This window comes from Triturus cristatus, chromosome 5_2 (assembly GCF_964204655.1).
Source record: "Triturus cristatus chromosome 5_2, aTriCri1.1, whole genome shotgun sequence".
NCBI classification, from domain to species: Eukaryota; Metazoa; Chordata; class Amphibia; order Caudata; family Salamandridae; genus Triturus; species Triturus cristatus.
In genome coordinates, this window is record NC_140588.1 from 725,355,926 (window position 1) to 725,369,790 (window position 13,865).

Below are 13,865 nucleotides of genomic sequence, written 5' to 3' on the forward strand. Positions count from 1 at the left end.
AAGACAATTGTGCTACATTAACCAAGATGAAACATAAAAGATCAGGCATAGTGACATTGATATATAAAAATCATTAAAGTGTTTCAACAACACACCAAAAACACCAGATTAAGTGGTCTATTAAAAGCACACAAAGGGAGTAAATATTTTTTAACCAGTCCAAAACGTTTTTTTCAGGCTCAAAGGGTTAGTTTGTGGCTACTTGGAGTAAGTCAAACCCTCGTAAAACTATTATCTGGGTTCAAAGGTCATCAAATAGGGGTAGGTTATGATCCATATAATTCCTTTTAGAGAACCATATTGGTGCCATTGTCAGAATTATATGGATCATAACTAAGGATCCCTGTTTTCCATTTTTACAGATTTTTACAGATAAATACAGACAGAAAACCATTTCTTTTTTGTCTGTATTTATTTTTAAATGTTGATAAAAACAGAAATTGGGTGCTTTTAAAGTGATTCTAAATAAACTTTGTCATGACTGCAAGACCAATAACTGTGTGGATTGATAGGTAAGGGGGTTAAAAAAAGGAATTTTAGTAAAGAAGCTTAAACAGCAGTAGATATGTTCAAGGCTGATACTGAAATGAGCATATTTTCATGTAAGTGCATTGATTTATCTTCTGCGGTTGTTCATATCACTGAAACATGGCCGGCATTCAACCATAGCTGCATATTTATTGGTTAAATAAATATGGAAATATACCAGTTTCAGCTTTAGTTTTTCACAAAACCCATAATAAATATGGATAAATACAGATAACATTGACAAAAAATAAATATGGATAAATACAGACGGAAATGCCCCAAAAATAAATACCATAAAACCGGGAGCCCTAATCATAACCTACCCATATTGATAACCTCCTCTTGTCGTATTTCAGGTATAGTGTAATTTGGTGGTATAAAGTGTTAGTTCATTTTGATCATGGTCAATATATCCACATTTTGAGGCAAGAGACTGGTCCTTCTCACTGTGACAACTGCACCAGCTGCACTGAACACATGCTCAGCAGACACACTCGCTACCGGGTAGGCCAGATACTTTATTGCCAGCCTGCTGAGTACTGGCCATTGGTACCTCTTCCCATACCAATACTCCAATGGGTTTTAATCCAGATAGACCTCTGTTTTGTCATCCACATAGTCCTGGGCCATCCTCTGAATGGTCACTCGAACTTGCTTGCCCTCTTTTGCCTTCACGTCTGCACGGGACTTATGACCTGCCACTTGAAGCCAAGTCATTGCAGCGGTAAGGACTGGTGCTCCTGGGGTTGTTGCTTTGGAAGTTGAAGGCTGCACCCCAGAACTTCTGGCCAGGAGCGGGCCTCTAATTTCCACTCATTCTTCTTCCAGGTCGCTGGCTTGCTCAGCAATTCACATCTTGTATTGTGAAACATCCCCATCACAAAAAGGAATGAAAGTAGGCAGTAATTATTTGTACTGTAGAACAAGAATTGTGGCACAAATGCAATGTTTGGATGACACAATGTCTCTTTGCAACCATGTGTTCTCAGCCAAGCGGAAAATTAAGTTCTCCACCCATCTTTGTGCATCTTTCTTTTCGACCTCACCTGCGTACATTTCAGGCACATTCTTTAGCTGTACCTGTAGCATATGCAACAACGGGATAGCTTGGCCCATCGTACTGTCATCCATGCTGACTTCCCATGTGAAAACCTCAAATGCAAGCAGAATCTCTGTCAGGCATTTGACTAGACAACATTTGTCCACCTCAATAATCATGCCTTTCCTAGTTGTATCCCCTCTTTGCACAACCTAATGATTGCTCAATCTGTACAGCTCAAACAGAAGCTGCAACATGCAAAAGGTTGAGTTCCAACATGTTGGCAACCCCGAATGAAGGCGTATACTATTATCAGGCTGAATGATCCTCAGCTGTTTCTGGGCTTTAAAAGAATGGCTAAAATGAGAGCAGATTCTTATGCATGTGGATAGTAAGTTGCTGACTTGGTACAATGATGTTGTTGCAGTGCGCCAAACACAGGGCCCTGAAATAGTCAGCATCTGCCATGGCCTTAGCTATGTTACTGCCATTGTGCGTGGTAACAAATCCAATGTTAAGCCCTCTGGGTCACAGCCATTCAAAGGCCTTTTGCAGCTGTATGGGATTTCTCCATGGCGAACATGGCTACTGTTGCATGCTTTCGAGCACCATTAAAAATGTAATCAGCGTCCAAACCTGAAGATCTATTTTCTCTATCTCCCACAAAAGAGATGCAGTGTGCAGTGATACACATATAATCAATGGCATGGCAACTGATTCACGTCTGTTTTCAGGTGGATAGTGTGAACTGCACTCTGTTGGAAAGCTTGTCCAACCAATTCGAGCACATTGTGATGGAGCACTGGAACAGCAATTCCGGCATAGTAGGTCCAGCTATCTGGGAACTTCCCATTTCAGGCAGATGGCCATCACAAATTCTAGAAAACCCATGCTTTCCACAAAAGAAAAAGGCAGGAGGTCCACCGCTAACATTTTAGCCAGCTTCTGGTTCAACAAATGTGCCGTTGGGTGGTTGCATTCGTGTTGCTCTCCTGCCTAAACATGGAAGTAATTGTAGCATGGAATTTTTTCTTTTCTGGTGCCACTGATGCATGTGACCTCAGGAGAGAAGAAGGTGGTAGATTCAATGTGTGTCTCAGGGCAGTCACTGTATGCTGTTGCTGTGGTGTCTCCAACTGATGCCAGGTCTTGTGCCATTTTGACGTTACTGATGTTGACCATATTTGTGTACTGTGTCACCTTCACCAACTCCACCTGCAGCAATTTTCTTAAGGTGCACCTCCCAGCGGATTGAGTGATGTTTTTTCATATGGGTCATTTGGCCTCCAGCACCATAGTGTGGACCAGGCTTACTTCGTTGATCACCTGCATGGCAAATGGAGCATATGGCAATGTTAGCCTCCTGCTTGCTCATAGTAATGAAGTCCCAAACTGGGGGGGGCAACTTTTTCGTTGAGCCATTGGTGCCACTGCCAATGCCCAAAGAAGTGGAGGGAGGTTGGCATGTTGATGGTTGCCTCTCTGCAGTGCGTACTTCTACTGAGCTGTATCCAGGTCACAAGGGCCTTGCAAATATGGGAGCTGGCAGTGGTGGTGGTATCGGTGCCACATTCCTCGGAGCAAGTTGAGGAAGGATAATGTCGGTCTCCTCTCGGGCTGAGGTAGCGTCCATGATGATGACCGGCTTGTCATCCTCTTACTCTTCATTCTTATCTCTAAGGCTTCGAAGAACCTTCCTTTTCCCTTGCCTCTCTTAGCGTGTCTTAGACTGAGGTGGGTTCCAATCCGCATCCATATCATCAGAAGGGGGGTTTGGAGAAAATGGTGGCATACCCTTCTCTTTTCTTGCTGGAGATCTGGAAGCCAATGGATCTTCTGAAAGAGGGGGTTCTACTAGTTGAGCAAAAAGCTCAATCTCTTGTTCTGCTCCTACTTCGGAAAGATCTCCTATTGCGGCTGCAGTTGTTGTTGCCCACTTAGCTGAGTTTCGGGCAAGGATTGGGTACTATTTTGCGGAAGAGACAAATCCAATTCAACATCATTGCTCATCAGCGTTGTGGTGATTGCAGTGGTTGCATCTATGCCAGACATGGGCTTGGGCCTAGGTTCCGGTAGGGCAGTTGATGCAGGGGTGTTGCGCCCGGCTTGCTTCCCGGCGGCCAGATGGGCAGGCACACGACGGTGCCCAAAAAAGGTTTGGCCCAACACACCATTGGTGGGAAGCTGCTTCTTCTCACTGGCCCCTTTCTAGGCAGCACCTTTCTTTGAGGCCATCTTGAAGCTGTCAGTTTGCAGTGGCACTTAGCTGCACAAGAGGAAGAGATTGGAGGACTGACATCATGTGTTGTTGCGTGGTCACGGATCACGTGTACATGCCGTCTGTCTAGCAGTACTGTGCGTGATGTCTCCTGCACCTAAAAGCAAACAAGCAAGAAAAATATTAGTGAAACATGGCATTGTTGCAGTTTGAATTAGTACAGACAAGGACAATATAATTTAGTGTGGTTATTTAAGTTAGAAATAAATAAATAACAACACAGTGTATCAATTCAAAAGTCAAACCACATCAACATAGCATAATTTTTATGTACAACCAGGAACGATAATTTACGGATGTAACTGTTTGCTTAATGTGCATCATCTAGGAAGACACACGTGGCACTCAGGGGGGTGCAGGCGGAAATGTAATAATCCTTAGAAAATGAATGCCTATGGCAGGTGGGGGATAATGGATGGTGAAAAAATTTGAATTAAAGGGAAAAAATGAAAAATAATTTAAAAAGAAATGAAAAAAAATAAAAACAACATTACATTTTTTTAAAGAAAAATGAAAAAAATAAAAAAAATATTGGGGGAAAAATTGACAAAAGAAATACAAATTTTAAACAAATTGTTGCTGTACTAGAAGACTATGAGAAACCCATTGGGACTTGGAAGGCAGGGAGGTGCAGGTGAAAAATGCCAAAAAAGAATATACTATAAAACACTGTTCATAATCATAATATAAAATGCATTTTCTATGAACGACTAGGCCTCAAGCATATTATTAAACTGATATCAGGAAAAAGTAGAAAACAAAGAAGGCATGCAGGTCTATGGCAAAAGCACACTGGCTTGCAACACAAAATGGTCACTGCCACATGGTCAAACAACAACAACCATCAAGGAGGCAGGGCTGGCTGCACAAATTGGCCGCTGGTCATATGGTTAAACAACAACAGCAAGAAAGGAGGCATGGACAACAAAGAACACATGCAGGCCTATGGCAAAAAAGCACACTGCCTGGATACATAAAATGGCCACCCACCACATGGTCAAGCAACAAGCAAGGAGGCATCGAAAACAAAGAACACATGCAGGCCTATGGACACTGACTATACAATATGGCCCCTGGCCACATGGCATGGACCTGACACACCGTCCAGACAAAAGAGGCATGGCAACACTGAAGAAAATGGCATTAATTCAGGAATGTCAAAAACAAAAATTAACTGAGATGTAAAAGTTGACAACAAAACAAATTTTCCAAAGGCATCAAATGTATATTACCCAACCTATCAGTGTTTTGCAGAAAAAAGGTAAATGCACCCAAATGAAATACATTTTTTAATGTAATCCAATGCCATCACTTAAATGACGTGTCAATACAACAGACACCACAGAAACATTTGTTTCAAACACCCATGACTAGTACAGGGCCTACTGGCTGAGTGGCCCATTGGCAGACAAGGCCCCATTGTAAAATAAATGACTATTTCAAATTTATTTTAAAAACACATGAAGAAAATGTATTGAACTATGCCACATTTTTCCTTTAAAAAGAAGAAAAATTGAATGTAAAAACACAACTAGGCCCCTATTAAAACTGCAGGCCACTCACCACAATAAATTTTAAAAATTGCATAAAAGTACACAAACATCTTGGTGCATGCCCCCTATCAAACAAAAAACACCCTTAGACAACAGTTTTTTAACTTACTTGTCATATCACAAAAACAAAGTTCTTAAATCCAATGGTATATATGTAGCAAACAAAGAGAGAGATTCGTCGAGCTCGCCAGCACAAACAAAATCATTACTCGAGAGCACCAACAGAAAATAAATTCTGTCACAAGGCAGAAAGCGGATTTATCAGGAGCTTTGAGCTCTCTGCATATCATGAGTTCCGCATTTCCACAAACTCCATGATTCAAGCAAAATTTTACACCCAGGCCTAGTTTGTGCACATGTAAAAGTGGACACTTTTTGACCATACGAGACAAGTGTGTGATAAATCAGAGATAGTAAAATAATGGTATGACCGCCAGGAGCACCGATGAATATCAAAAGGAAGGTGTGGAAATTAATTGAATGGGGGGATAGAAACAACTTGGACTTCATTTTAGATGAAGTACATGAATTATTCTAGTGCCGTACCTCAAATGCCCACTGCAGCCAGCTGTCAACATTGCAACGTCATTGATGCTAAATGCATCTGATGAAAGCAATTATATCAGAAAGATGGTACCATTGATGACAGTGGTGAATTTCAGATCCTCCAACACAATAACAAATAACAGCATAGTGTTTTGGATAGGTCCAAACCCCATATGGAAGCAGTTTAGACAACCATTAGTTTAAAAGTGGTTCCAGAGCTATGATTCAGTGTTGGACTTAAGCAATTTTGAAGGAATTGAAAGGAGTAAAATAGGCCAGAAACTTAAATGGTAAACGATGCACAGGGCCTTGAAGGTAACTCTTTGCCTGATAGGCAACCAGTATAGCTTCCACATAGGTTCAGCAACCAAATGGTGTTTAGGGATTTTAAGGAGAAGCCGTGCAGCTGCCTTTTGCAAGGTCTTTAGCCTATTTAGCACGTGCCTTTGGGCAGTTAAGTACAGACTGTTACAATAGTCCATTCGGAAAAGAGCCAGGGAAGGTATAAGCATCTTCTGAAGTTTGGGGGGAAGGAAATGAAGTGCCTTCTTATTGAGCTTTAAGGTGTAAAAGACCTTGTAGGCAACCGTGTTAACTTGATCAGCAAGGGATAACTTGCTGTTGATTAAAATACCTAGGTTGCGGGCTTTGCTTACAGAGGATGGAAGTGAGCCCAAATCCTGAGGCCACCAGGTGGGCGTCCAGAAGGATTGGTCAGCACAAAAGAGTAGGACCTCCGTTTTACCCAAGTTCAATTGAAGGCAATTATCTGCCATCCAGTGGTTGATGGCCTGCATACATTTGCAGGAATTGCATCCTGTTTCTAATTAATCATTGGCCAGGGAAACCACGATTTGTGTATCGTTGGTGTAGGAGGTAAGGCTAAAGCCAAAGGACTGCACGAGTTTTGCAAGAGGGGTAACATATATGTTAAACAGCGTAGGGCTGAGTGAAGACCCCTGCGGATCCCCACACGTAAGGGTGGTGTGAGATACATATTTCTCCAATTGAGCCATTTGTTCACGGACATAAAGAATTTAGCTAAGAAGTTTCCAAGCCCTGCCAGTAACACGATATTCTTTAGACGACCCAGTAATCTGTCATGGTATACGGTGTCAAATGCCTGTGACAGGGCCAGAAGTATCAAGGCTGCTTTGGTGCCTTGATCGAGTGATTTTTTTATTTCCTCTGTTGCCTCAATTAGAACCGTCTCCATGCTATACCCGGAGTGGAAGCCAAACTGAGTTTCTTTCAGATTATTATGGTCGAGGATTAATTAAACTAGCTGAGAGTTCATTTCCTTCTCGATAAGTTTGACAGGCAAGGCGAGATGCAATTTAGGGTGGTAACTATTTGGCTCGGCTAAATCAAGAGATGGTGTTTTTAAGAGGGGAAGAACTGCCTAACAGGAAAAATAGCAGAGTGAAACATGTGGTGGAAGATCATGGTCAGAGTCGGTGCTAATTTCTCTGCAGTGCAGGTAGCTAGCTTCGGTGGACAGGATCCCCCGGAGATTCTGATTTTGCAGATTTGATCAGTTTGATGATTATTTTAGGTAAAGGAGAAAAAAGTATTCAAAACTGGGCTCGATCGAGATGGAGTTGGAGGTAGTGCAAAGATTGCAATGTAGACTACCGGGATTAGAAAAGGTACTATAAATATTGGATACTTTTTTAAGGAAAAATTGGCTAAGTAATCCCAGAAAGATTCATTGGCACTCATGGAGGATCTGGTTGGCTCTGTTGTGAGCTTGGTCACTGTTAAATAAGTTCCCTAGAACAGTTAGTGGCTGCATCAATTTTTTAGGAGAAGTATACGGTTTTTGCAGTAAAGATCATGGCCTTATAGGTACTCCAACAGGTCTTGTACTTAATTCTTCCCTCTGCATTGTGGTGGAGACGCCACTTCTATTCTTGCCTTCTACAACTTTGCTTTAAGGTGGTTCTCAGTTCTTCAGAGAACCATGGAGCTGTGGTCTTGTTTCTCTTGAGATTGTTCACCTTGAAGGGAGCTAGCATGCTAGCGGCCAAATCCACCTAATTAGGATTCTGGGTTACTATGTATATGTTTCGGTCATATGTAGGCATAGATTTCAATATTATCAGCATTATTCAAAGTGATTTGGATTCCTGGTGCGGTAAAGATGGAAACCGAGTAAATATCTGAACAATGTTAGAAAGAAGGTTGAGATCATTGATGTGTTACCTCACTTTAAGGACAAAGTATTTCTCATCATTTTGAAGAATGAGAAGGATGTATCTCATGTTTACAGGTGACACTTAGAAAAGCTGATGGAAGTAAGAGAGAAGTCCAACATGCTTTGCATTCCAGCTTTTCCAGACATTCTTAAATAGGATTGTCTTGAATACGCCTGCTGGGAACATATGGGCATGCTATCACCAGCCTTAAAGGCCACTATAGGAGTGGAAAGGCAGATGGATATGGGAGTCTGACTTACTGCTCAGACACTGACAGGGCCACTATCAACAGAAAGGAAGACAGTCCTGTGCATGGAGAAGGGGACATATGGAAGAATAAACAAAAATGTGGTGTCCCAAATTCTTTTTATTTCATTTGAGCTCTCGAGATATGGGCAAGAAACTCGTTTAAGTAAAAATTGTCTCTTAGTGAAATATTTTCTGTATAAACTAGTATCTTGCATGCAAAAGTACACAGAATACTGTCATGCAAAATTTCGAATAATTTTAGGAAATTCGCATAGGCGAAATTCATGAATTACACAAATTTTCCAGCATAATTAAAATTTCTGCCAGGACTAATTAGGCTCAGGAAGGAAAAAAAGGCATGTGAAACTGATGAACTGCCAAGGATTTTTCTTACAAGTATTCTACACCTTTTGACTTCAGTGGTACTCTACCTAAAAATTACTGGAATCCGGGACCCTCACTGAATCATTAATGGAATCCTGTACCCTCGTTGAATCATTACTGTAATACAGTGACCATGGTCAAAGGATTTCAGCCACTAAGCTACACACAAAAATATAGAAACAAGCATTCATCAAACAAATACGCAAATGATTACATTTTTATTTGATACACAAATAAATACTAAAAAATTCAACATTTTAAATTTGATGGGTAGATTCATGGAGCTTTTCTAAATTCAGTTTACGCTGCCCATGTACGTATTAAATTCTGCTTGATGCACTGCTCTCATGAATCAATCTGAGGATACCAACTTAATTATTACCCTCCAATTTCCCGATAAACAACTCCCAAAACAGTGCAGCTGGTCCATAGTGCTCATCCACCTTCTTTGTAACCACAGGTAAAAATCCCACCAGCTGCCTAGAATTGTATTTTTCATGATGACATCTTGAATATTTTTTAATTACATAATTAAAAGGGTACCTCCCAGGGCAATCTATGTGTGCACAGGTAGGTGGCATCCTGTGTTTTCTTGAGCGCTTCCAACCACTCCTCATATCACATATTTCCTCCCCTGTCCTTCTCTGACATATTTTCCTTCAGTCTACCTCCCAGCACTATTGCACTCTGTGACAGAATGCTGTTTTTCATGAACGAACTTCGGAGGCAGGTGGTCCTTTTGTTCGGTTTTCTAATTCACTACTTCCGGATTCCTCATTGCTGATTTCTTATATAAACTGCAGTCAAACCAGGGCAAGTAGTTCTGCTCTTACCTTTCCACTATTTTGTGAGATTCGGTGTCCAATACCATGCATCAATTTTAAAATATGTTCTTTTTAAGTTATTTGGTGATCTAGGAAGTTATGGTAGGATGCAACTGTGGTCTAAAAATATGATAAAATATATTACTACTATGCATTATCGTCAATTCTTTTCCGCACGTGTGCTCTCTAGCTTTTTGTGACATTCTGTTTCCAGGCACTTTTCACAACCTAGGGTTTTGCCAGGTTTTTCCTGGTGAGAGCTGGACACCAAATGAAAATGTAAAAGTGGTTTTCCTCACAGAAGCCAGAATCCTGATTCAGAGGTAAACCTGTTTATGGCTAAATTAAGATTACCATAATGCTCATAATGCACACTTAACACTTCCTCTTGTAAAATAACAGTAAGTGGCAGAACCAGATAACGACAACAGTTGTCTAAATAAAATGAGAGATTATGGTGGCTGATAAATGGTTAACATTATGAGGCATAAATGTCTGCCCCAAACTGCACAGAGTGAACAAGCAGTGTGTGAAATCTTGATTTGTCTCTATCAGGGCATTCACCTCTCAGTAAAATGTTTCAAAATTGAGTCCCAAATGTTACTTTTATAACACAAATGTCAATTAAACTGATCACAAACTAGCTGTTACATGCAATTCCGATGGGGCAAAAAAGTTTGATCTTTTTCTGCTTGTAGGAGACAGGTTGGAAAAGGTACATACATTTCACAATCTCTGTCAATCGATAGCAAACACAACATTCAGGATGGATTGATCTTACAGAATCAGACAATAGAGTTCCAGTTCTGTTCAAATAAATCTTGCAGTTGCAGCCAGCAGTGATATCCATAAAATTACAACAATCTAATTGTCTTTGGCCTTGTCTGCAGTTGTATTAGCACTGTCTTAAAATGCTTTGCCAGCATAGATGATGAAATGCATCCACAGGATTCATGAAATAACAGCCATAGCAGCAAGTATCTACTGCTAGAAGGAAATATCGAGTGTCAAAATTCTACATGGCTTATTACTTAAATATCAACTGTAAATTGTTGGACCTATCAGCCATAGTGTAGTCTTCCCCCAAACGTTTTGCCTTCACCCCTCGTATTTTTGCTGATCTAGTTTTTGCTGGCCTTAGAACTCTGTACATTTCACCACTGCTAACAAGTACTAAAGTGCTTGTTCTCTATTCCAAAAAACTTGATGGAATTGGCTTGTACCCAATTGGCACAATTAATGTACTTGCAATTCCCTAATAAAGTGGTACTACATGTACCTAGAGTCTGTATATTAAATGCTACTAGTGGACCCACAGCACTTATTGCGCCACCCACTTAATTAGCCCTTTATGTTCTTAGTTGTTAAGCCTTTTCCCCCAGAATGCTAAGCCCTTTTTTCGCTATTTGGGGTAGTTTGTGCTTAATTCTCCAAAGCTCTTTTTCCACATAAGGTATCCATGCCAAACTTTCATCCTTTTTTCCAGCGTCCAAGGAATTCCAAAGGGACCCAGGCTTTGATTATTCCCCTAGAGAGGACTGAGAAAATAGCCAAAATATAGCTAAATGTTGTTTTTGGGGTACAAAATAGGAAAACAGTGCTCTGCAAAAAAAAAAAAATGTTTTGCCAAAATTGGCACCCTATGGGTGGCTGGAAACATCAATTTTTCTATTGGAGCTTGTGCGGCGGGTGGAACATGGCCGCAGCACAAGCTGCAATAGAAAAAAGGATGTTTTCAAACATCCCTGCCACATGGTGAGGAGATGTTTATGCCCCATATCGGAGGTCCAAGGGCAAAGGGGGCCCTGCTAGGGACCCCAAAGTCACTTTCCGCTTGTCTTTTCATGGCGTGCTGACCATCATGAAAGGGCAGGTAGAAAGCGACATCGTAAACCCGACGGCGGAACCGAGGTTGGCTCCACTGTCAATTTGGGATTACAATTCCGCCCGCCACCCCGACAGGCTCTGTGAGCCCGTTGAAAGTGGAGCGGAATTTCCCCGTGGGTTTCCCTCTGACCGCCAGTATCATAATACGGCTGTCGGATGGAAACCTATGATGTTGGGCAGAAAGCCTCCAACGAGCTGTCGAATAGCTTCCCATCTGACATCATGATAAGGACCAAACTGTTGACATAAAAAAAATATTAAAGATAAGTAAGAAAAAACATCTTTTTGTGACAGCCTTTTCATTTGTAACTTCTTGTAACAAAATGGTCGATTTACAAAAGGAATATACCATAATGTCCGCTAGAACATTCTGCAGGTGGGGATATATAGGATTTATAGGTTTTACAAGGACCTAAGGTTCTCTGTTGCACCTTTACCATGATGTTTCATTGTGTACAGGCTATGCAGCAATTCATATGGTAAAATATAAAGACTGAAAGATGGGTATCAAGGAAACCTCCATACTTCTGAAATAGGCACCAGATGCAGAGTCTAGAAGCAGTGGTTATTTGTACATCTCCAAATCTGTGGTACCCATACTAGCATGTGATTCAGAGGGCATTTTTAAAATGGCTTCTTTCTTACACATTGGCTTACATTTGGACATCACAAATGCAGAGAAATACAGTTGGTAATAACAAATGTTCTACTACTCCGTATTCCCACGTCTCCCAATAAAAATGGTACCTCAAATGTGTAGGTAGGCCTAGTGCATGCTACAGTAAAGAGAATGCCAAAAATGTTGCAGACCATAGATAATAATCATAGCTTTCATAAGTATTACATAGAGTTTGTGAGAGAAATTTTGCACACCTACAGTTTTAGTTAATTTCATTGTATTAAGATAATTAACAATCCAGCCCACAAAGAAACAGGAATGTTGTTACTTAGGAAGAAGGCCATAGCAGAATGGCTTAAAATCAGCAGTGTTAGTCGATGTCTCACATGCCAAGCAGTGAGGTCTTTGGTGCTACAGTCACTGTTTGAATAAGAGCATGAAGATAAACAAAATGCAGCCAGTAATGTCTAGAATTTGGGAGTGGGCAACTGACCGACCAGTAAAAATCAAGGCTCTAGATATTCTAGTGTTTTCTGTCCACTGGGAAAGAGCATTCAATTTCGACCAGGCGCCTACATGTGCTTTTTTTTCCTGATTCCAAAGAGCTTTCTTCAGATGTTATGTTATAGGGCAGTGGTTCCCAAACATTTTAGAACCACAACCCAATTGTTATACCAACAAACATTTGCGACCCACCTGGCTTTAATGGACAAGAGGTGGGCAATTTTTTAATGGTACTAAAGCATTGTGTTATAGTGCATTGTCATTTACGGACAGCACATTTTTCATTCAAATGGCCACTAAATTTGCACAGACTAATGGTTCTACTAAAAAAATTATATTGCACACAAATGATCATGTGTGGAAATCGGGTTTCAGTGAATAGGTATATGTTGTACATCAGCAAGTAACAGTGTCTTAATTTGTTTTGATCCTGTTAAAATCTTTGTTTCCATCACACTTCAGAATTACAAAAAAATGCTCTTAATTTTCGCCTACTAGCTGCTGAATGTGTACAGTTCAATTACAGGTATTTACATTTTGCTGTGTGTTACAAAATATGGCATCCTTTAGCACACTTTCTGCAACTCAGCAAGATTGTTATGTATTTCACTTTTCGTTCCCTGACTGCAAAGTTAGAGGATATGTATCAAACAAGCAAGGCAGCAGACCATATATCACCCTACCGATCCTGTGTCCCAATAATAATCAATCAAATCCTGGCAGCGTGCAAACCCCATAGTCACCTGCTTCCAAGGTGCAACCTTATGGTCAAAGAATCATACCGCAACACATAGTTTTGCACCGCTATTGGTGTTTTCACAAGTAAATAAGTCCCATTCACATTCTAAGATTTTCCATTTCTTCACCTTTATTTTCTTTCTTTAAAAACTGAAAATCAAGTGATACAACAAAGACAGCCAATGCGTTTCTAACGCCCAAATGGATTTCTTCAGAGCTGTAATATAATAAATACAAACAACATTTATAAACAACATATATAAAACAAATATATGCCCAATATATCTAGGTAAAAAAAGATATATGTACAATTTATGGCAAAGAAGAACCATAATCGCACATAAGGAACTAACATAAACAATTAACTTTTAAATAAAAAATAACATCTTACCAAGGATAGACTACTTCCCCACATACATAGGTGCTTATAAGACTTACAATTCTTTAAGAACAATATACATACATTTAAAAACATCATTCGTAATTTACTGCTCCACATAATTCAGACCCATTATGGT